Here is a 25,040-nt window from a genome sequence, read left to right on the forward strand (position 1 = left end):
CATCTTTATTTCTGCCTTCATTTCATTGCTTATCCAGTCAACATTCAAGAGCAAGTTGTTCAGTTTCCATGAAGCTGTGCGGTTCTGAGTTAGTTTTTGAATTCTGAGTTCTAACTTGATTGCACTGTGGTCTGAGAGACTGTTTGTTACGATTTCCGTTCTTTTGCATTTGCTGAGGAGTGATTTACTCCCAATTATGTGGTCAATTTTAGAGTAGGTGTGATGTGGAGCTGAGAAGAATGTATATCCTGTGGATTTGGGGTGGAGAGTTCTGTAAATGTCTATTAGGTTTGCTTGGTCCAGGTCTGAGTTCAAGTCCTGGATATCCTTGTTAATTTTCTGTCTGGTTGATCTGTCTAATGTTGACAATGGGGTGTTAAAGTCTCCCACTATTATTGTGTGGGAGTCTAAGTCCCTTTGTAAGTCATTAAGAACTTGCCTTATGTATCTGGGTGCTCCTGTATTGGGTGCGTATATATTTAGGATCGTTAGCTCTTCTTGTTGCATTGATCCTTTTACCATTATGTAATGTCCCTCTTTGTCTCTTATGATCTTTGTTGCTTTAAAGTCTAATTTATCAGAGATGAGAATTGCAACTCCTGCTTTTTTTTGCTCTCCATTTGCTTGGTAAATCTTCCTCCATCCCTTTATTTTGAGCCTTTGTGTATCCTTGCATGTGAGATGGGTTTCCTGGATACAGCACACTGATGGGTTTTGGCTTTTTATCCAATTTGTCAGTCTGTGTCTTTTGATTGGGGCATTTAGTCCATTTACATTTAGGGTTAATATTGTTATGTGTGAATTTGATACTGCCATTTTGGTGCTAGCTGGCTGTTTTGCCCTTTAGTTGAGCTGGTACTTGTTGTTCCTTTATATGTGTAGAGCCTCTTTCAGGAGCTCTTGTAGAGCTGGCCTGGTGGTGACGAAATCTCTGAGTACTTGCATGTTCCCAAAGGATTTTATTTTTCCTTCACTTATGAAGCTTAGTTTGGCTGGATAGGAGATTCTGGGTTGAAAGTTCTTTTCTTTAAGGATGTTGAATATTGGCCCCCATTCTCTTCTGGCTTGTAGGGTTTCTGCTGAGAGATCTGCTGTGAGTCTGATGGGCTTCCCTTTGTGGGTAACCCGACCTTTCTCTCTGGCTGCCCTTAGTATTTTCTCCTTCATTTCGACCCTGGTGAATCTGACGATTATGTGCCTTGGGGTTGCTCTTCTTGACGAATATCTTTGTGGTGTTCTCTGTATTTCCTGGACTTGAATGTTTGCCTGCCTTGCTAGGTTGGGGAAGTTTTCCTGGATAATATCCTGCAGAGTATTTTCCAGCTTGGATTCATTCTCTTCGTCGCATTCGGGTACGCCTATCAAACGTAGGTTAGGTCTTTTCACATAGTCCCACATTTCTTGGAGACTTTGTTCGTTCCTTTTTACCCTTTTTTCTCCAGTCTTGTCAGGCCTGCCTTTAAAGCTTTGAAGCCAGGCATTGATTTCTCTTCTCTAGCTGTGAAAGTCCCAGATGCTGCCATCTTCTAATAGAAGGCTGTTTCATTGCCACCGAAAATCTGTTTAGTGTAGACACCTTCATCAGTTAGATCTTCTAGATAACTTGCTGCACCTTCCACATCAGTACTTGCTGCTTCACCTTGCACTTTTATGTTATGGAGGTGGCTTCCTTCAACTTCATGAACCATCCTCTGCCAGCTTCCAGCTTTTCTTCGCAGTTTCCTTACTTCTCTCAGCTTTCATAAAATTGGAGAGCGTTAGCGCCTTGCTCTGGATCGGGCTTTGGTTTAAGAAAATGTTGTGGCTGGTTTGATCTTCTGTCCAGACTAGTACAACTTTCTCTGTGTCAGCAATAAGGCTGTTTCGCTTTCCTATCATTTGACATGCCTTGCCTACGAATCTTAATCATTTCTAGCTTTTGATTCAAAGTGGGAGATATGTGAGTCTTCCTTTCACTTGAAAACTTAAAGGCCGATATAAAGTTATTAATTGGCCTACTTTCAATATTTTCGTGTTTCAGGTTAATAGGGAGACCCAAGGAGAGGGAAAGAGGGGGATGAGAACTGGATGGTGGGACAGTCAGAACACACCAACATTTATTCGATTCATTGCCTTATATTGGCATGGTTTGTGGCACCCCAAAACAATTACAATAGTAACATCACAAATACTGATCACAGATCACCATAGCAGATATAACAGTGAAAAAGGTTGAAATATTCCAAGACTTACCGAAATACGGTACAGACACAAAGTGAGCACAGAATGCTTTGAAAAATGGTACCAATAGACTTGCATGATGCAGGGTTGCCACATTCAGTTTGTAAGAAAGCACATTATTATCTGTGAAGCACAATAAAAAATGAAATGAAACAGGGTGTACCTCTACTCTAAGAAAAGAACTATCAACCTGGAATCTAGATCCTGGAACTACGTATTTCAAAAATAAAGGAGAAATAAACACTTTCCGATATTAAACAACAACAACAACAACAACAAAAAACTGAAGCAGAATAAAATGAAGCACAATAAAATGAGATATATTTTCAGCTGAACCATTTGAAACTAAGCTATGGACATTATGACATTTTACCCCTAAACATGTCACATGCATCTCCTAAAGTTAAGGACATTTTCTTACATAGCCAAAATGCTGTTACTGTTACTTTTCTTAGGTGTGATAATTCTTTAGTATACTCTAATATCCATATTTACATCTCATTCATACTGAATTGTCAATTTGGTTTGTAGCCATACCCACTAAATCAGGATCCCATCAAAGTTTATTCATTGCATTTAGTTAAGTCTTTTTGATCTCTTCTAATCTAGAGCAGGCTCACCTCTTCTCCCCTTTAAAAATGACAATGATTTTTTTATAAGACAGTTTGTCTTATAAAGTGACTCATATTCTCAATTTGTCAGATTTTTTTCCCCCTCATAATGTTGTATAGCTTGTTCTGTGAAGCTTAAACTAGGTTTAAAGGGTTGGTTAGTTTTAATTTAAACATTTTGGGCAAGAATACCTAATAAGTGATTGTATATATTTTATATGCCTCCCGTTAGGAGATGTACACTGTGCAGTACCATTATTTGTGATGCTAAGTTGGATTGGTTGGTTGAGGGGAGTAAGGTGAGGTGTATTTTCCCACTGCAGTCAGCAAGTAATCTGTGGCATGATAAATTAGTACTGTAGTGCTAGCTTGTTTTCCAGTGATAGTTGTAGTATCTTACCTAATAGTTGTAGTATCTTTTGCTGATCCTTGTCAGGCTTTTAAATTTCAGTGTTAATAAATGTTTGTTGGTCTATAGATGTAAACAAATCACAGGAATTTAAAAAAATCCTATCTGCTAGTTTATTCAGAATCTTGATTTTGTGGATTTTAAAGATTTTAACAAAGAATTCAAAATATCCTTTGTTATGAATTTTATAATAAATCTGGCTTGAGAAAAATGGGAATAACTCAATGCTGGTCTTATGTACTCTTAAGAAGGCATTTAAATTTTTCTTAGATAACATCTACTGCATAGGAATAGCCAGAAATATAAAGGAAGGGTGGAACTACTAAAATACATTTTGGGAAAATTGTCTGTGTTCTGATAAAATGGCAGGAGCACTGGAATGAGAGTCAGATGATCATTCTTACCATTAGTTGAAGTTCAAGAATTATAATTTTTTGAGCTGGGCTGTGTGGTGCATGCCTCCGCTACTCAGGAGGCTGGAGTGGGAGGATCCCTTGAGCCCAGGAGTTGGAAGGTATCCTGGGCAACATAGCAAGACCCTGTATAAAAAATCAGGACAAAAAGAGTGATACATTTTTAAACTTCACTGCATGTTCTTATTTCATTATGATTGCATTAATAAACATTATGAGTAAAGAATGAATTTGTGATAATGAGGTATGTTGGTTAAGTTTAGAAGTGAACCGTATTTTTCTGAAGCCAGGTATAAGCAAATCAAGTGTATGTAATACAAAGTTGAATTTATTTCTCAACTCACTAATTAACCAACATTTAGTAGGTGATTGTTTTAAAGAAGGTTTCATAATAGGATTTTCTTAAGTAGCACATTCTCTCATTAAAAATGTGATTTAATTAATGAAACAGTTTACATGAAGTTTTACTACACATCTCTTGTCAATCAGGATGAATCATACACAGGGAAATAAAAAATCTTTTATTCTCAAAGTGTTGTGTGAGATATATCTATATAGCTATATCTACACACACTTAACAAGAAGTGTTACTTTTGTCTTTTGTCTTGGATATCCCTGGGATTTATTTGGAAGGTTGGTTGACTATATTTCTCTTGGTAGTTAATCACATAGTTGCTTTGTAGTATCTCTTGTATTGTTGCCTTTATTGTTACTTAACTCTTAGATTAAAGAGTTAGCATTAGGCCTTAACTCTTACTTTGTTGTTGTTGTTGTTTATACCTTGTCTTCTCAACTGGTAGGAGGATAGGGATAGAATCTTTAGATTCCCTGCTGTAACTAGCATATGGGTTTTCTTACAAGTGCTCAACAGTTACTTGTTTGTAGTACCATACATTTTAAAAACACTGTGAGGTTTATACACTTTGGAATTTTTTCTGAAGGAAATTTTTTTTCCCATTTGTGTGGTTAGTCATTTAGTGTGGACTTTAATAATGACAAATTAAAAGAATACTTTAAGATATTTTGTCAGTATTCTTTGGATCATTCTCAAATTAGGTCCCCTTATTGTTACTGAGAATGCTCCTAGAGCACTCTGTGCACACTTACCTCTACCATTGTACTTGCCATATTGCACTATAATCATCGCTGTGTCCTTCAGTAGTAAGTTAGCTCATCAAGGACAGAGGCAGTGTTTTGTTGTTGGGTACTCCCAACACGTAGCACAGTGCAGACAGCAGGGATCTCCTTTTGTAGTGCTGTAAGATTACTTAAAAGGTGATGCCTCCCCAAATCAATGATGATTTATAGAAGTTTTGTTTTGAAATTACTGTGTAATTCATTGAGTACCTACTGTGTACCGGAGTGAGGATGGTATTTCCAGAAGGCCTTGAAGAGTCATCAACAGTTGAATTAAGTTAACAAACCTTGTACATTAACTGACTGTGCTCATAAATGTGCATTGAAAAAACTTAAAAATATAGAAAAGATAAAGAAAATAAAGGTAGTGAATAGCTAAGACTATGAGCTTGGGATTTAGACCTGAATGTGAGTCTCAGCTCCACTGTTTAACCTTTCTAAGCCCCACTTCTCTGTAAAATTTGGGTATAATGTCTTACTCATAGGTTTTTTTTATTTTTATTTTTTTATGAGGTTTAAATGAGGTAGTATGTTTAGGACAATGCCTAGCATATAGTAAGTGTTCCAAAAACATTACCAGTTATTGTAAAAATCTCTCATCCACATAGATTGTGTCTGTTTTGATGTGCAAAGAAGCTCTCTAATGTGATTGGGAGGTAGTATTTATTAAATTTTAAAGTTATTAATATAAGGGGAATTAAAATGATACATTTTACCTTAAATATTTTGTTTTGTTTAAGAATACAATGAGGCTGGGCACCGTGGCTCATGCGTGTAATCCCAACCCTTTGGGAGGCCAAGATGGGTGGATCGCTTGAGCCCAGCCTAGGTGTCTCTTCAAACAAAAACCAAAAAAATTAGCCAGGCACGGTGACATACGCCAGTAGTTCCAGCTACGCCAAAGGCTGGTGGGAGGATTGCTTGAGCCTGAGAGGTCAAGGCTACAGTGAGGAGTGATCATGCTACTGCTTTCCATTCTGGGTAACAGAGTGAGACCCCATCTCAGAAACAGAAAAACCCAGAAAACAATCAAACACACAAAAAACTATATAGATGTAAAGCAGTCTGACTATATGCTCCATCTAGAGATGTATGATTTTCCTCCTAGACTTTGACAGTTGATTCATCTATACCTGATTTAACATTTTTTTTGTTAACTAGCTGTTGAGTCTTTCTAAATATTTAGTTTCATTTTTATAGAAGCAACTCTTCATATTTACAGTTTCATTGATTTATGTAATATTTAATCAGAATTTTATAACATACTGTATGTTATAAACTGTAAATTATTATAACTAGTATATAAATATAATTCCTGGTAAGTTGATGGGAGCATAAACCAGTAGGTTTGATAAAAAGCTTGACTAGTGGTAAATGTTCAGTAATTTATTAGAATGGAGAGTGCTGGTTAATTTGCCAATTTAGTTTCTTAAGGATGTTAGATAAGATAAAATAGTGTTGTCTTGCCTTCTAGTATCTCTTAGTATATGAAAGTATTATACAGATACTGGCCGGGCACAGTGGCTTACACCTGTAATCCCAGCACTTTGGGAGGCTGAGGCGGGCAGATCACAAGGTCAGGAGTTCAAGACTAGCCTGGCCAACATGGCAAAACCCTGTCTTTACTAAACATAAAAAAATTAGCTGGGCGTGGTGGCAGGTGCCTTTAATTGTAGCTGTTCAGAAGGCTGAGGCAGAAGAATTGCTTGAACCCAGGAGTCGAAGGTTGTAGTGGGCCAAGATCGTGCCATTGCACTTCAGTCTGGGCCACAAGAGCAAGACTTCATCTCAAAATAAAAAAAAAAACAACAACAGTAAAGACAGTATTATACAGATATTTAAACAAAGGATTCATCACTACATAATAATAACTCAGTTATGTTTCAGCTCTTTCAAGTATTTAAAATTTGTACCTTTGGTTTTTCTTTGTGTTCTGGTTCCTTGAGGACGTGTGGTTTTTTAGATCTCCATTTTCCATGTCTGTCATCTTCTCTCGGTATCTTTGCATTCTAGTAAAGCTTCTTAAGTTTGACCTCTATAGCCACATCAGCAGTTCTTTTCTTTATACCCTCTAGTATCTATTAAAAATATTTTTTGTTTCACAGTTTTTGTTGTTTTTTGTTTGTTTTGAGACAAACTCTCTCTGTTGTTCAGGCTGGAAGGCAGTGATATGATCTCAGCTCACTGGAACCTCTGGCTCCTGGGCAAGTATTTTATTCTGCAGTTGAATCTGTATTATCTTGGCAGTCCTAGATTTCATTTATTTCCTTTTTCATGTTGTCTTTGTTTTGCACCTCAGCCTAGTCTCCCATTTGGCTTTCTCTTCCTGTTTTATAAAGACATGTCTTCTGGCATTGAGGATATCATACAATTTCTTACACATTTCAAACTGTATCTTAGGAGGGAGGAGAAGTAATATTTGATTGTCTGCTATGTGCCAGAAAATTCACATTACTTTTTTAAACATCTTGATAACTACGGTGTATCATATTTTCCTGATTTTACAGGTAAGGTTCAGAGTTACATAGTGCAGTTGGGATTTTGTGTGGCTCTTCCAGTTAGCACAAAGGTTTCTAACCTTCCTCCTGCCTCCACATTGCTCGTATTCTCATTATATTCATCATTCTCTATGATAAATATATGTACTGGAATATATATTCTGTGATGAATATGTGCACTGGAATCTTCTGGGGGTAGGGCCAATATACTTTTTAAAAAACCCGCTCAAATTTAGATACTATTCTCATCACACATCTTTTATAATTGCTAAGTTAGAGTTCTGATAAATATTTGGGTAAACTTGAATTATTTCTTTATTTGTATTATGTATCCTTTTCAGTGGGATGACAATAAACTTGTCTATTTTAAATAAATTCATACAAGTGGATTCATTTTTCTGATCTCTAGGAGAAGTAAAAATATGGGAGCGTTTAATGTCCATAATTTATTTCAATTTCTTGAAATGAATAGAGTGAACATTGGGTATTTTCCGTGTGATTTCTTTCTTTTCCTTCCTTCCGTCCTTCCTTCCTTCCTTCCTCCCTCCCTTCCTCCCCTTCCTCCCCTTCCTTCCCTTCCTTCCTCCCTTTCTCTTTCTTTTATTTTCTTTCTTTTTTTTTTTTTTTTTTTGAGGCAGGATTTCCCTGTATTATTCAGGCTGGAGTGCAGTGGCAGGATCACTGTTTACTGTAGCCTCGACCTCCCAGGCTCAAGCCATCCTCCCACCTCAGCTTCCTGAGTAGCCGAGACTACAAGCACACTTTTACACCCAACTAATTTTTAAATTTTTGTAGAGACAGGGCCTCTATATTGCTCAGACTAGTCTTGAACTCCTGGACTCGAGTGATCCTCCTGCCTCAGCTTTCCATAGTACTGGGATTGTAGCTATGAGCCACCACACCCGGCATCAGCATGATATTTAACTAGTTTTAGACTGTCTATCATTCTCAGTAGGCTAAGAACAAAAACCCCAATATGTCAGTGGCTTAAAAAGACAAAAGGTGTATGTTTTGCTCATGCCATGTATTAATTGAGGGTCAGCTGGGGGCTCAGCTCAACATTTTTGCCATCCTTACTTTGGGTCCCACTTTGGGATCTCACTTGGGAGCAGCCATTGTATAGAACATTACTGGTTAATTAGGACAGAGGGAGAAGAGACTATATCAAACTACACTCTGGCTTTTAAAGCTTTTTACCTGGAAGAAACATTCACCACTTGCACCCACCAGCTCTGGCCAAAGGACGATTCTTGGCTGTACTTGGGATATAAACAGGATGGGGAAATCAATCTTTCCATATGCTCAGAAGGATAAAAACAAGTATTTGTGAACAGCCCTCCCACGGAGACAGTGTTTTCTGTGGAAAAGTTTTTTGAAAATTATTTTTGAAAATTATTACATGGAAGCCAATGGGAAAAATGTGAGTCAATACTATGTCTTATTAGTCTTTGGGAAGAGATCTCCAATCTAAGATGAAGTCAGTTTTTACTTGTTTCTGGGAAGAGAGAAGATGAGTGTAGAATAAAGTAGAAGACATGGTTTCTGTATTTGAGATTATTGTAGTCTAATGGCAGGGAGCACATGTGAAAATATGGAATAGTAAGGAAACTCTTCTGTGAGGTAGTATCCTTTCCAGAAAGTAACTGTTCGGATAAGTGGAGAGATGGCAGGTGCTGTCATTCCAGTGTAGGTAGGGTTAGGTGATAATCTATGTGAAATGCCTAGCACATCGTCTGACAGTCCACAGATGATCATTCTTTTCCATTATCATTTATAGATGGAAAGATGACCTGGTGAAGAGGACAGGGAGGGCTTAAGCTCGGCCCTTAAAAGATGGTTTGGACAAGTAGAAAAAAAGAAGCATTTCAGACAGCACAGAGACAAAAAAGTAGCTATCAATCAGGCACATGCAACACTTCATAGTACAGCTCAGAAACTCTTGACTCCTACTCTTTGCTGCTTTTGATTATCTATTAGCAGCTTTTGGTTATTGGAATGGTTTCCTGGGTAAGTTGTTTTGAGATGCAAATTAGGAGTAAGATTTACTAAAGAGGAGAGGGAGATGGGCATTCAAGGGATGAGCAGAAATCAAGGACCAGGAAGGGGGCTCTATTAATAGCAAGTCCTTTGAGAAAAGCAGATAGGTTAGATTGACTGAAATAGATGTGTGCTATACTGTATTTGTTGTATTTGACCGGAGCGTAGAAAGTTACCACAAGACAAAAGTATGCCAGATTGCAGGGTCATTTATTATGCTGCGACCACAGAGGACTCACGTCTCTCCAACCTGTGGTGCCAAAAGGAGGGTGCCATGATTTTTTATACCCGAAAAACCACCTTGGGAGTGGGGGTGAGGGGCGGGGATGGGGATGATAAGGTTTCGGACATTTCAAGGGCTAGGGGGTTCTGTGATTCACCTCCCGGGTGGAGACAAGGGCGGGGGTCTCCGGACATTCCAAGGGCTAGGGGATTCTGTGATTCACCTCAGTGGTTTACAGAAGTCAAGATATACATTTGTTTACACATCACAGATTTTAGCAGTTACTGATAAGAAAAGGTAAGCAGCTTTACATAGTTTTGAAGAACAAACTAGCAGTTCTATTTACAGAGGCCAAGGACAGCAGTTATTGTAAGGAGAATGGGGCAGCCATTTCAACTTATCTAAAAACAGTTTTGCATTTTATAAAATAGTTTTGCTCCAGTTCTGGCTCTAGGCCAGCACAATATCACATATTAATATTTTATGGTTTTAAGGAGAGTCAGTTTGTGATTTGTTTATTTAAGATGTTTGGTAATACGCTAGTTATGTGCAAAGTGCTGTTAGGTGCTGTGGGAGATAAGTGATACCTAAGTAATGTTTCCTGGCTCATGCCTATAATAGCAGTACTTTGGAGGCTGAGACAGGAGATCACTTGAGGTCAGGGGTTCAAGATCAGCCTGGGAAACATAGCAAGACCATGTCTCTACTAAAAATTGAAAAGTTAGCCAGGCATAGTGGTGTGTTGTAGTTCTAGCTACTCAGGAGGCTGAGGTAGGAGGATTGCTTGAGGCAGGCTAGGTGACAGAGTGAGACTCTATCTCTAAAATAAGTAAGTAAATACATTTTTAAAAAGTAATGTTTCCCGTCCTTGAGGATCTTCCCGTATAATGAAGACAACCAGGTACACAAATAACATTTTTACAAAGCGTGGGATGAAGGGGATTACAGGAATTGATTTAAAGAGAATTGGCTAGTCTTGTGTTTTTTGTTGGAGTTTGAGGTTTCTAGCACCATGTGCTGACTTCAAAATTCTGACTGAAAAGTACTATGTTTGGTATCATTGGGGAGTTTTGCAATAGAAAGTGTTAAACACCTACCAGCAAAATATGAATATTTTGTTCAATATGACCTAATTTTGACTGAAGTCTTGGTCATAGTTTTATTATATTAATAAAGTATTAAGGTATAAGTTCTGTTTACTTTGGAAGGATTTTTAATTTTTAGATTTTAACATTTTGTCATTTTAAAAATCAAGATTGGTTAGGAAAACATATTGGCACACAGCAAGCATGTGTGTTAAATGGTGGTTGAAAAAATAAACAATAAGAGGCAGTATAATACACAGTCGTCCCTTGGTATCTGTGGGGGATTGGTTCTAGAACCTCGACTCCCACAAATACCAAAATCCCGAGATGCTCACGTCTCTCATATAAAATGGTGTAGTATCTGCATGCGACCTACACACATCCTTCCGTATACTTTAAATTGTCTCTTGATTACTGGTAATGCCTACTACAATGTAAGTGCTATGTAAATTGTTACATTGCATTTTTTTGTTGTTTTTTTTTTTACTGATGCATTTTTTTTTAATTAAATTTTTTTTTTTATCTCGTTGGTTGAATCCACACATGCAGAATGTGCAGATAGGGAGGTCCAGCTGTAGTGTGTAAAAGTGGATTCTGCCCAGGATTGGGCTCAGATCCTGAACGGTTGGCTATTTTAGCTATTTTTAAAATGTTCACTGTGCTCTGGTATTGTTCTAAGTGTTTTAAAATAATATTTAAAGCTTGTAGCAATCATATAAAGTAGATACAGTTATCTCCATTTTACAGAGGAAACATGGCACAGAGAGGGAGAGCCGTTATTGCTAATTATCGTCCATAAACAGTTGACTGATGTTTTTGGTAAGCCAATTATGGGTTGTTGCCTTTTTTCTAATGTCTGATAGCAGTATCAGGGTCAACAATTGGAGTGCAGATTTGAGAATTTTTTTTAAGTCTAAATTTGTTCTAACCACTACCTTCTTTCCTCTTTAAAATAATCTAATATAGAAAAAAATAAGGTTTGTAAACGTTTGTAAACGTTTAAAACAAATTCCCCAGCATTCTCAGTATTGAGAACTAAATGGAGTTGGGGGAACCCCTAAGTGTATATCAAATTAATTTTGTTTAACAAACATTTGCATAATTACTACTATATGCCAGGCTCTTTCTAAGCATTTAACATACATTAACTTGTTTAATTCCCATAGCAATCTTGAGATGCTATTGTGCCATGAATCTCCGTGATACAAGGAAATCAAGGCAAAGAAAGATTAAATCATTTGCCTGAGGTCACACACCTGGTAAGTGGAAAATATGAATTTTAGTCCCAAGCAATCTGCTTCCACAATCTGAGCTCTGCTTGCTGTCTTTATTTTTGTACGTAACATGACCCATTGAGAGAGAAAGAGTGGACAGGCAAGAAGGGATCTGTTAAAAATGACAAATACATTGTCTGTGTAATACCTTAAAAAGGAGAAAAATCAGAATTTGCTGTTTAGAGTTAAATATTGCCTGTAACACTGGGCTCTTTGGAGGAAGAGCTAGGGAACTGACATCTGTTAAATAAGAATCTCTATGTCAGGTATTTGTGTTTGGTGTTACATATTATCTTATTCAGCACTTAAAGCAAACCTGTCAGGTAGTCTCTTCTATCCTCATTTTGTAAGCAACGACATGGGTTTGTAATAGCCGAGAGTCACCTATAACTACTGCTAGGTTTTGAACCCAGGTAGATTTTTTTTTTTTTTTTTTTTTTTTTTAAACGGAGTTTCACTCTTGTAACCCAGGCTGGAGTGCAATGGCGCAATCTCGGCTCACCGCAACCTCCGCCTCTTGGGTTCAGGCAATTCTCCTGCCTCAACCTCCTGAGCAGCTGGGATTACAGGCATGCGCCACCATGCCCAGCTAATGTTTTGTATTTTTAGTAGAGATGGGGTTTCACCATGTTGACCAGGATGGTCTCGACCTCTTGACCTCGTGATCCACCCGCCTCGGCCTCCCAAAGTGCTGGGATTACAGGCTTGAGCCACCATGCCCGGCTCCAGGTAGGTTTTCGTGTGACTCTAAAACATTCTAAAAAACTATTAATACTTTGCATCCTAAGAAAATATCAAAAACTCAAATTTATTTGCCAAATAAGCTACACATTCTTTTGAAATACTAATTCAAGAAATGATAAAACATTTTATCAACTAAAAGACCTTTAAAAAATTTGATAAGAGAAAGGAAGCAAAGACATCTCAAATATGGTAATTACTAGGACCACAGGGACCACTAGATGGAAATTAGATTTTTCTGTGCTTTTCTGAGGATGTGCAGGCCTGTTTACAAATGACTGTTACTTTCTGTGGAGTGTGATCATTCAACCAATTTGAGATTACCTATGTGATATGGCTATTAAGTTATGAAAACTAAATTTATTGCATCTATGGAAGTATTATTTCCTTTATTCATTCTAGGAGGCTCTATATTGTTGCTCTTATAGCATTAAAATGTTGGGAGAACACTTTTAAAATTTCCTTTAAATTTGAATTTTATATGGTTTTGAGTAAATAATATGGTGCAAAATTCAAAATACTTGAAAAGATACACAGTGAAAGGTCTTAAAACCCTCTCCTCAGTTCCCTCTACCTGCAGCCACCCAATTTTTCTCAGAAGTGACGAATGTTACAAGGGAAATACTTCTTTGAAATTATCTTCAGAATTTTTGAATACTTGCAATTAGGATATATCTAACCAGTTATGACAGATTTGACTTTATTTTTAGAAAGTCAGTTCATTTACAGTCTGGCATATAAAGGAATAATCAGTTTAAGTAATATCGTTTTTAAAAATCAAAAGCAAGTATGTCTGCAGGGTAATGAGATTTGTGGTGTGATTCATAAATTGGCCTAAAATCAGGGATCAGAGTTGCAAAGCTAGTAGCATTAAAGAATAAATTTTTAAAATAACTTGATTGAGATAACTAACATACAATAAACTGCACATTTGAAGTATATAATCATGGTAAATTTTGACATATATATGTAAAACTGTCAAACTGTCACCCCTAGTTTTGGCATTTATAAATGAGGTAGTGAGCTTATTCATCGTCTCTGAAAGTTTGTTCAGGTGTTTTTGTGATTCCTCATTATCTTGCCTCTATCCATTTTTCCTAGATAACCAATGATCTGCCTTTTTTTTTTTTTTTAAACCAGTTATCTGCTTTCTGTTACCATAAATTTGTTTGCCTTTTCTAGAATTTCATATAAATGGGGTCATGCAGTGTACATGTTTTTGAATTGGGGAAGAGTCTGGCTTTTTCACTCAGTATAATTATTTTGAGATTCATCCATATTGTTGCATGTATAAATAGTTTGTTTCTCTTTATTGCTGAATATTATTTATTTCACTGTCTAGCTATACCACAATTTGTTTAACCATTTACCTGGTGACATTTGGGTTTCCACTTTTGGACTATTACAGATAAATCTGCTAAGAACATCTGTGTACAAGTATATTTGTGTGGATATATGCTTTCATTTTTCCTGAGTAAATACCTTGGCATTGAATAGGTGGGTCGTGTGGTAGGTGTATTAGTCCATTCTCACACTACTATAATGAAATACCTGAGACTAGATAATGTATACAGAAAAGAGGTTTAATTGGATTACAGTTCTGCAGGCTTTACAGAAAGAATGATTTTGGCATCTGCTCAGCTTCTGAGGAGGCCTCAGGAAACTTAAAATCATGGTGGAGGGCGAAGAGGGAGCCAGCACTTCACGTGGCCAGAGCTGGAGGAAGTGCAGGGGAGGTGCCACACACTTTTAAAACATCCAGAACTCAAGAACACCATCAGGAGAACAGCAGTAGGGGGATGGTGCTAAACCATTAGAAACCACCCTCATGATGCAGTCACCTCCCACCAGCTGCAGCGTTGGAACTTATATGTCAACATAAGATTTGGGTAGGGACACAGGTTTAAACCATATCAGGTGTATGTTTACCTTTGTAAAAAGTTGCCGAACATTTCTAAAGTGACTATACCATTTGACACTCTCACCAATGCAGTGTATGGTGTTTTAGTTGTACAGCATCCTTGCCAACAGATGGCCAGTCTTCCAAAATCTCATTTTGTTTTTTTCTCTCTTTGAAGGTGTAAAGGAGGGAAGTTTATTTTTTATTATTATTTTTTTTTTTTAGCAGTTTTAGGTTTATAGAAAGATGAAGTGGAAAGTAGAGAGTTCCCATATGTACTGTCATCCTCCTAACTCCCCTCGTAGTTTCCCCTGTTATTAATATCTTGGATTAGTGTCGTACGTTTGTTATGGGTGATGAGCCAATAATGAAGCATTATTGTAAACCAAAGTCCATAGTTTACATTAGAATTAACTGTTGTACATTCTGTGGCTTTTGACAAATGAAGTACAATGATGTGTATCTGCTATTACAATATCATACAAAATTATTTCATTGCCCTAAAGATCCTCTGTGGTTCACCTGTTTATCCCTGCTCCCCTCCTCCTGAACACTAGGCAGCCACTGATCTTTTGTCTCCATAGTTTTGCCTTTTCTGGAGTGTTACATAGTTGGACTCAGTAGTTTGTAGCCCCCCCTTTTATTTTTTTAAGACAGAGTCTTGCTTTGTTACCCAGGATGGAGTGCAGTGGTGGGATCTTGGCTCACTGCAACCTCTGCCTCCAGGGTTCAAGCAATTCTCCTGCTTCAGCCACCCAAGTAGCTGGGACTACAGGCATGCACCATCACGGCTGGCTAATTTTGGTATTTTTAGTAGAGATGAGTTTTGCCATATTGGCCAGGTTGGCTTCAAACTCCTGGCCTCAGGTGATCTACCTGCCTTGGCCTCCCAAAATGCTGTGAGATTACAGGTGTGAGCTACTGTGCCCAGCCTCAGATTGGCTTCTTTCATTTAGTAATAAGCATTAAAGATTTCTTCATGTCTTTTCTGTGACTTGATAGTTCTTAATATTTCATTGTATCACTTTCTTAAGGACATCTTACTTCCAAGTTTTGACAATTATGAATAAAGCTGCTAGTACAATACATGCGCAGGTTTTGTGTAGTTGTAACTTTTTGACTCATTTGGGTAAATATCAAGTATGATTACTGGTTCATATGGTAAGAATATGTTTAGTTTTATAAGAAACTACTAAACTTTCCAAAGTGGTTGTACCATTTGATATTCTCAACAGTAGTGCATGAGCATTGTAGTTGCACAGCATCCTTGACAACACTTTGGATGACTAGTCTTTTGTAATCTTGTGGTTTTGATTTGCATTTCCGTAATGACTAATGATACTGAGTATCTTACTGAGCATGGCTTTATTTGCCATCCTTATGTCTTTTGTTGAAGTGCCTGTCCTAATCTTATGTTTGTCTTTTTTTGTTGTGTTGTAAGAGTACTTTACATGTTCTAGATGCAAATATTTTGTCAGGTATGTGTTTAGTACATATTTTCTCCTAGTCTATGGCTTGTGTTTTTATTTTTTTATGGTGTTTTTAGAGGGCAAACATTTTTAATTTTTGAAGTTCAGTGCATTTTTTTCTAAGATTTGTATTGTACTTTCGTTCTTCAAAAGATGCCATTTAAAAAGTGCAAAGAAATCTTTGCCAAACTTAAGGTAACCATAATTTTTTTCTACCAGTTTTATAGTTTTAGCTCTTATATGTAGGTTTATGATCTGTTCTGAGTTAGTTTTTGTATGCTATGAGGTAAAGGCTGAGGTATCCATCTGTCGTACCATAATGGATAGAAAAGATTATCCTTTCCCCATTGAATAACATTATCCCTTTAAAAAAATTAACTGGCCAATATATATGGGTCTGTTTCTAGATAATCTGTTTCATTAACCATTTGTCTACCTTTATGCCATTAACACGCTGTCTTGATTATTGTAGCTTTATAAGTCTTGAAGTTACGTAGTTTCTCTTTCTTCTTTTTCAAACTTGTTTTATAATTTCTAGGTCCTTCACATTTCCTATTCTGTTCTGTTCTGTTATATTCTATTTTTTGATATTCAACAGAGTCTCCCTCCCTTGCCCAGGCTGGAGTGCAGTGGCGTGATCATTGCTCACTGCAGCTTCAAACTCCTGTGCTCAGGGATCCCCCTGCTTCAGCTTCCTGGGTAGTTGGGACTACAGGAACATGCCACCATGCCCAGCTGATTTTTAAATTTTAATTTTTAATTTTTTTTGTAGATAAGAATTCTTGCTATGTTGCCCAGGCTGTCAGTGTAAGTGTTACAGTCTGCTTTTCGGTCTTCACAGTGTTGCCTCCCATGCTATTTGAGATTTCATTGAATCTGTTTGTCAACATGGAGTGAATTGCCATCGTAACAACATTGAGTCTTCTGATCCACGAACATGGCATTTTGCTCAATTTATGGGTAGTTAAACATCTTGCCGTTGTTTTGTCAAACAACTTTTGAAAAAATGTCTGTCTGTGTCCTTTGCCCATGTTTTAATGGGATCATTATTTTATTTGTGTGTGTGTGAATTTTCTGAATTCCTTGTAAATTCCGGATATTAGTCCCTATTGGATGTATAGTTTGCAAATATTTTCTCCCACTCTGTAGGTTGTCTGTTTACTCTGTTGATTATTTCTTTTGTGTAGAAGCTTTTTAGTTCAACTATGTCCCATTTGTCTATTTTTGTTTTCATTGCCTTTGCTTTTGAGGTTTTAGTCACAAATTCTTTGCCTAGACCAATGTCCAAAAGAGTTTTCCTTAGGTTTTCTTTTAGTAGTTTGATAATTTCACATCTTACATTTAGGTCCTTAATCTATCTGGAGTTGATTTTTGTACATGGTAAGACATAACTGTTCAGTTTCATTCTTCTACATGTGATAGTTCAATTTCCCCAGCACTATAGTTGAAGAATTACACCCCACTTTGGGATGCCAAAGTGGGAGGATCACCTGAGGCCAAGAGTTTGCAACCAGCATGAGCAACAATAATACACTGTCTTTAAAACTAAAAATAAAAAATTAGCCTAAGCTAGGCTCACATGTTCTTTAGTATTTTTTAGCAATAAATGATTTTTAAATTGAGCTATGTACATTTTTTAGACATAATGCCATTGCACACATAATAAGACTATAGTATATTATAAATATAACTTTATATGGACTGTGAAACTAAAAAAAAAGAAATGCATTTTGTAAGGCTGTAGCTGCCATAGACAGTGATCATTCTTCTGATCGATCAGAACAAAGTAAGTTGAAAACCTTCTGGAAAGGATTCATCATTCTAAGTGCCATTAACATTGGTGATTCATGGGAGGAGGTCAAAAAATCAGCATTAACAGGAGTTTGAAAGAAGCTCATTTCAGCCCTCATGAACAACTTTGAGGGGTTCACGATTTCAGTGGAGGAAGTAGCTACATATTTTGTGGAAACAGCAAGAGAACTAGAATTACAAGTGGAGCCTGAAAATGAGACCGAATTGCTGCAATCTCATAATAAAACTTGAATGGATGAGAAGTTGCCCCATGTGGATAAGCAAACAAAGTGGCTTCTTGAGATGGAATTTGCTCCTGGCGAAGATGCCCTGAACATTGTTGAAATGAAAGCAAAAGATTTAGAATGTTGCATAAAATTAGGTGGTAAAGCATCATTTAGCAACTCAGTCGTTAAAGGGTTTGGGAGGATTCATTCCAATTTTGAAAAAACTTATGTGTTGGGTAAAATGTTATTAAATAGCATTGAATCTAGAGCAGAATCTTTCATGAAAGGAGATGTCAGTTGACACGGCAGACTTCACTGTTGTCTTGTTTTAAGAATTACCCCAGTCACCCCAACCTTCAGCAGCCACCACTATCCTTTGTTCTTTAGCATTCTTTTAGCAATACATAATTTTTAAGGAAGGTATATACATTCGTTTTTTAGACATAATGCCATTGCATACTTAATAGACTACACAGTTTTGTAAACATAACTTTTATATGCACTGGGAAACAAACTATTGTGATATTTGCCTTATTGCTGTCATCTGTAACTGAACCCTCAATATCTCTGAGGTGTGCCTTTACTTTAATGGTGTTGTTTTCTGTCTTCTGGCTTGCGTTATTCCTGATGAGAAAGTCTGCTGTCATCCTGTTGTTATTTCTGTGTGTATAATATGTCTTTTAAGCAGTTTGTGATGCACCTTGGTAAAGTGTTTTTCAAGTTTTTTGTGCCTTGGATTCATTGAGAGTTTTGTATCTATGGGTTTGTAGTTTCTGTCAAATTTCAAACAATTATGGCATTTCTTCAAGTATACATTCTATCTGACCCTGCTGTCATTTAGGGACTTCCGTTGAATGTATATTAGGCTTCTTTCAGCTTGTCTTAGTGCCCACTTACACTCTCTTCATTTTTTGTAGTTATCTTTTACTTTTTATCATTTGTATTGTGTTTACTAATCTTTTTCTCCAATGTCTGATTTACTGTCATTTATTTCATTCAGTGTAATTTTTATCTTAGGCATTGTGTTTTTTATCTGTAAGCATTTCATTTAAAAAGCATCTTCCATGCCTCTATTTAACATCTTCCCTCTATCTCCTTGAACATATGGAATATAGTTGTGACGTCTATACTGATTCTATCATTTGTGTCATATCTGGATCTGTTGTTATTAGTTGATTGGCTCACATTTTCCTGCCTCTCTTCATATTTGGTACTTTTTGATTTAATACCGTATGTTATGAATTCTACCTTGTTGAGCACTGGACACTTTTGCATTCTTACATGTTTTGGGAGGCAGTTAAATTACTTGGAAACAGATCCTTTGCGCCTTGCTGTTAAGTTTCATTAGGTAGAACCAGAGCAGCATTTAGTTTAGCATAATTTTTTTCTACTTTGAGACCACACCCTTCTGAGTACGCTACCCAGTGTCCTGTCAGTTTTGAGGTTTCCAGTCTGGCAATCGTGATGAAATCTTATATGTGAAAGAGATAAAATCAGGGAGTCATTGCCAGATCCTCATTTCAATACTTCACTAAATTAGGAAGCATGCCTGGCTATGTGTAATAAATACAAGGGGTTACCAAATAAGGGATTTATTTTTATCATATGATCATTCAGAAGACTCAAGGTGGTCATCATGTACTCTTTTTTTTTTAAAGGTACTGCTTTGCCATCCTAAGCATGTGGCCAAGGATTAAAATGTCTAACAAATAGTTTTATATAATTTGGAATTTGAAGCTTAGCTCTGTTTAGATTGAAGATATAGATTTGAGGGTTTGTTTATAGGTGATATTTCTTGAAGACACTCAATAGAATGAAAAGAGCAGTAGTGTGAGAATGAAACTTCAAATGACACTGGCATTTGACAGCCAGGCAAGGAAGAAGAGATTCTGAGGCATATACTAAGGTGAGATTGTGGGAAGTGGGGTGGAGAATGGAGAATCGTGAGAGCACAATTGCCTTGGAAGCAGGAATGGATATTTATGTTTTTACCCTACCAGTATTTAAACAGCCTTTTTTTTTTTTTTTTTTTTTTTGTGGTGGTGGGGTTAGGGTCATCCATTGTGTTAGTCTTGGTGGAAATAGCAGTGTTTTGTAGTATAACCTTAACTGTAGTAGAGTATAACATTAAGAGGTAGGGAAGTTGGTGGGGCACAGTGTCTCATGTCTGTAATCCTAGCACTGTAGGGTGTCAAGGCAAGGCAGGTAGATCGCTTGAGCCCAGGAGTTTAAGACCAGCCTGAGCAACATAGCAAAACCGTGACTCTCCAGAAAATACAAAAATTTGCTGGGCATGGTTGCGCATACTTACAGTACCAGTTACTTGGGAGGCTGAGGTGGTAGGATCACTTGAGCCTAGGAGTTCAAGGCTGCAGTGAGCCATGATTGTGCCACTGCACTCCAGCCTGGGTGACAGAGCAAGACCCTGTCTCGGGGGAAAAAAAAAAAAAAAAGAAGTAGGGAAGTCAAGATTATATGAAGTAAGCCATGGCAAGGACTTTGGAATTTATTCAAAGTGTTACGAGAAACTACCAATACTTTCTGAGAGAGCATTAACATTCTCTGACTTTTCTTTTTAAAAGGATGATCCTTATTGCTGTATAGAAAATGAGTTATGTTAGAGTTTGGAGTAAAATCAGGTTGATCAGATAAGAAATTATTTCAGTAATCCATGCAAGAGATGATTATGACTTGGAGTAGTGATAGAGGTATATAGTTTTAAGGAAACACTAATGGAATTTGCTGATGGATTGGAATATGAGGTGAGAGCATGAGAGGAATCAAGGCTATCTCAAAATGTTTGTTTTGAGCAGTTGGAAAAATAGAGAACCTTCTTGATAGGGAGGACTGGAGAAGAATAGATTTTTTTTTTTCACTTTGCTTTTGTTTTAAAATTTTTTTCTTCTGAAATAATTTTAAGTTCCAGAAGTTGCAAAACCAGTATAAAGAAATTTGGTTATTTGAGAGTAACTTGCTAACATTAAGTCCCATCACCCCAGAACATTTTAGTTTGTAATTGCTATCAATAAGGACATTTTCCTACATACCCAGAATCCAACTGTCAAAATCAGGAGGTTAACATTGGTAGAATGATATCATCTAATCCATAGAACCCATTCAAGTTTTACCAGTAGTCCCAATAATGCTAATTTTAGGAAAATAATTCACTCAGGATTATCATTAGCATTTAGTTGTTGTGTCTTTTTGATGCCTTTCAATCCAGAACAGCTGTAATGTTTCCTTGACTTCATGATCTTGACAGTTTTGAGGTTTACAGAGCAGTTAATTCTTAGACTGTTCCTCAATTGGGATTTGTCTAATGCTTCCCTATGAATCTATTCAGATTGTCAGTTTTTGGCAGCAATATCACAGAGGTGATGCGATATTCTTCGCAGTGTATTTTATCAGGTGGCACAATGTTTTTAATTTTTTAAAATTGAAGTCAGGTCAGTTAGGTACATGATTTTAATTGATGATCTTAATGTGGATCACTTGACTAAGCTTTTTTTTTTTTTTTGTCTGCTGGGTTTCTACACTAAAAAAGGTACTCTCTTTTTCTTTTTGAAAAGTGAGTGGAATAATTATTTTTTGGAGATGGTATGTTGAAGCTAAGTAACTCATTCCTCATCACACTTTTCATCCATTAGCTTTAGCATTCATTGATTTTTCTTGGTTGAATTATTACTATTACTGAATTATTTCTATTGATGATTGCCAAGTGGTGGTCTTTCTAATTTTATTACATTTATTAGTTGACATTCTACCATAAGAAAAAGCTTTCTCTTCCTCCCATTATTGATCTGTTTGTTTATCTTTGTTCTTATGGACTCACGGTCTGTCTCCCTCCCTCCCTCCCTTCCTCCCTCCCTCAATTCCTCCCTTCCTCCCTCCCTCCCTCCCTCCCCTTCCTTTTTTTGGAGATGGGATCTTGTCATGTTGCCCTGGTGGGATACAAACTCCTGGGCTGAAGTGATCCTTCTGCCTCAGTCTCCTGAGTAGCTGAGATTACAGCTCTTGTGCCCAACTTCATGGTTTCATTTTTTAATTCAGTGGGCATGTAATCCAACATTATTTTTATTTTTATGCTCAAATTGTCCCATATTTGGTTAGTGGAATCCCCTTCAAGCTGTTCCTGTGGCCTTTTGACATGTCCCCATAGTCTTCATGCACTTTATTTCTGGTTCAGTGAGATGTTTTAGGCTCTTTTTGCAATTATCTCATCTAAATCAGCTGTATCTCAGCCATATTCTGGTTCCTCAGCCATACAGTGGGAATTGGTACTTAGAAACGTCTGGGCAGCATGGCAGAACCCCATCTCTACAGAAAATTAGCTGGGCGTGGTGGCACATTGCTATATAGGCTGAGTTGAAAGAATTGCTTCAGCCTGGGAGGTTGAAGCTGCAGTGAGCCGTGATAATACTACTGCACATCAGCCTGGGTGACAGTGCAAGACCCTGTGTCAAAAAACAAAACAAAACAAAACAAAAAAACACCTGAAAAATTTGGTTGAGAATTTAAATTTTTATTGAAAGAGAATGTGCTAAATAAAACTTCCCCAACCATTTTGTGACTTAATCTATTTGCATATGTACAGCTGTTTCCTTAAAGGTAAATTGGAGTGATAGGGTATTATGGAAAGTTTACTTGAGTGAGAAATAAGAAATAGTTATTCAATTATTAGCTTTGTCCAACTTTATATTATCGTTTTGGCCCTCAGATTTTAAAATAAGATGTTTAGACTAGGTGTTTTCCTCTCAGATGTTTAAAATTTGGGTCTTATATTTGTCTTGATTAAAAGTCCTAAAAACTGAGGTTTTTAAAATTTGGTTAAGATCTAAACAAATAGATCCTAAAAACTGAGGTAATATAGTGGTTGCCCTGGGAAATGGCATGTTGAAAGGAGCACTTTCTCGAGGCTAGGCTGGGTGGCTCATGCCTGTAATCCCAACACTTTGAGAGGCTGAGGCAGGAGGATTGCTTGGGCCCAGGAGTTTGAGGCCAGCCCAGGAGTTTGAGGCCAGCGAGACTCCATATCAAAAAACAAACAAACGAAAAACTAGCCAGGCATGGTGCGTACCTGTAGTCCCAGCTACTTGGGAGATTGAGGCAAGAGGATCACTTGAGTCAGGGAAGTTGAGGCTGCTGTGGGCGGTGATTGTGCCACTGCACTCTAACCTGGGCAACAAAGTGAGACCCTGTTTAAAAAAATAAAGGAACACTTTCATGTTTTATGTTATATTCTGTGTTAATACATTTTATATTTTTTCTTTTTCTTTTTTCTTTTTTTTTTTTTTGAGATGGAGTCTCACTCTATAGCCCAGGCTGGAGTGCAGTGGCGCCATCTTGGCTCACTGCAACCTCCACCCCCCAGGTCTCAATTCAAGCAATTCTCCTGCCTCAGCCTCCCAAGTAGCTGGGATTACAGGCACGTGCTGCCATGCCCAGTTAATTTTTGTATTTTTAGTAGAGACAGGGTTTTACCATGTTGGCCAGGATGGTCTCGAACTCCGGACCTCATGATCCGCCCACCTCAGCCTCCCAAAGTGCTGGGATTACAGATGTGAGCCACCACTCCCAGCTCTACATTTTTTCTTTGATAATTCCTTAATGTTACTTGACATTTGAAAATAATATTATAACTAAAAAGAAATTAAAGTTGTCAGTGGTTACAAAATGGCAGCATGCAAGGAGAACGTGGTTGTTTTTGTAAAAATTTGAATTAGTTGCAAATATTTGAAATTGGGGACATCTCACATTAAAATTTGGATTAGGGCTTTTTGAAAAATCAGCATATCTGATAATACTGAGCCTGCATTTCTGTAGGCAGCTGTTGACTGGACCTGAGGCCATTGCTTAGGTGAGCAAATGATCTCTAGATAATCACAGAACCTTCCACTTCTATTTTCTGTTTCCTTCCTTTCTCCCTTTTTCAGATACAATTTGCATACCATGAAATTCATCCCTTTAAATACTACAAGTCAGTAATCTTTCATTTATTCACAAAATTGTGCAACCATTGCCACTGCCTAATTCCAGAACATTTCCTCATCCCCCAAAAGATACTTCATACCCATTCACAGTAATTCCCCATTTCTCACACCCTGGCCTTAGAAAATTACTAATCTACTTTACAGTCTCTGTAGATTTGCTCTTCTAGATATTTCGTGTAAGCAGAATCTGGGGCTTTTAAAAAATCTGGCTTATTCCACCTACTATAATATTTTCAAGGTTTGTCCATGTTGGGGCATGGACAAAATACTTTATTTTTTATAATGACTGAATAATGTTTATTTGTTGTCATTCTTTTTTTTTTTTTTTTCTTTGAGATGGAGTCTCGCTCTGTTGCCCAGGCTGGAGTGCAGTGGCACGATCTCGGCTCACTGCAACCTCTGCCTCCCACGTTCAAGCAATTTTCCTGCCTCAACCTCCTGAGTAGCTGGGATTACAGGCTCCTGCCACCACACCTGGCTAATTTTTGTCGTTTTAGTAGAGATGAAGTTTCACCAGGCTGGTCTCAAAACCCTGACCTCAAGTGATCAACCCGCCTTGGCCTCCTAAAATGCTGGGATTACAGATGTGAGCCACCACACACGGCCAATAATTCATTATATGGATATATGACATGCTTATTTCTTCATCAGTTGGTGGACATTTGGGTTTCTGCCTTTGGGCTCTTATAAATAGTGCTGCATTGAATGTACAGGGTTTTATGTGGTTATATGCTTTCAGTTCTCTTGGGTATATGCAATAGGAATGGAAACAGTGGCTCATATTTCTTCACGTCTTCATCACCACCTGTCATTGTCTGTTTGATTATAGCCGTCCTACTAGATGTAGGTGGTGTGTCATTTTGATTTTTATTGGCATTTCCCTGATGACATATGATATTGAGCATCTTTAAATTTCTTTTTCAGTATTGTTGTGGCTATTCAGGGCCTACTGCAGTTTCATATGAATATAAGGATCAGCTTTTCATTTCTGCTAAAAGAGGCCACTGCAATTTTG

At 37.3% G+C, this 25,040-nt stretch overlaps 1 protein-coding gene across 1 annotated transcript in view; it reads left to right on the top strand.

Annotated features, from left to right (window-relative positions):
- Positions 1 to 10,324: 10,324 nt before the first annotated feature.
- Positions 10,325 to 25,040, top strand: part of MAP3K2 (mitogen-activated protein kinase kinase kinase 2) — a 57,972-nt gene continuing 43,256 nt past the window's right edge. The window contains exon 1 of the mRNA XM_032263951.1: positions 10,325 to 11,892. The gene's annotated coding sequence lies outside the window, so the exon portion shown is untranslated. The remainder of the gene's footprint in view (positions 11,893 to 25,040) is intronic.

Source organism: Sapajus apella, unplaced genomic scaffold, assembly GCF_009761245.1.
Source record: "Sapajus apella isolate SASKATOON/1434 unplaced genomic scaffold, GSC_monkey_1.0 scaffold140, whole genome shotgun sequence".
NCBI lineage: Eukaryota > Metazoa > Chordata > Mammalia > Primates > Cebidae > Sapajus > Sapajus apella.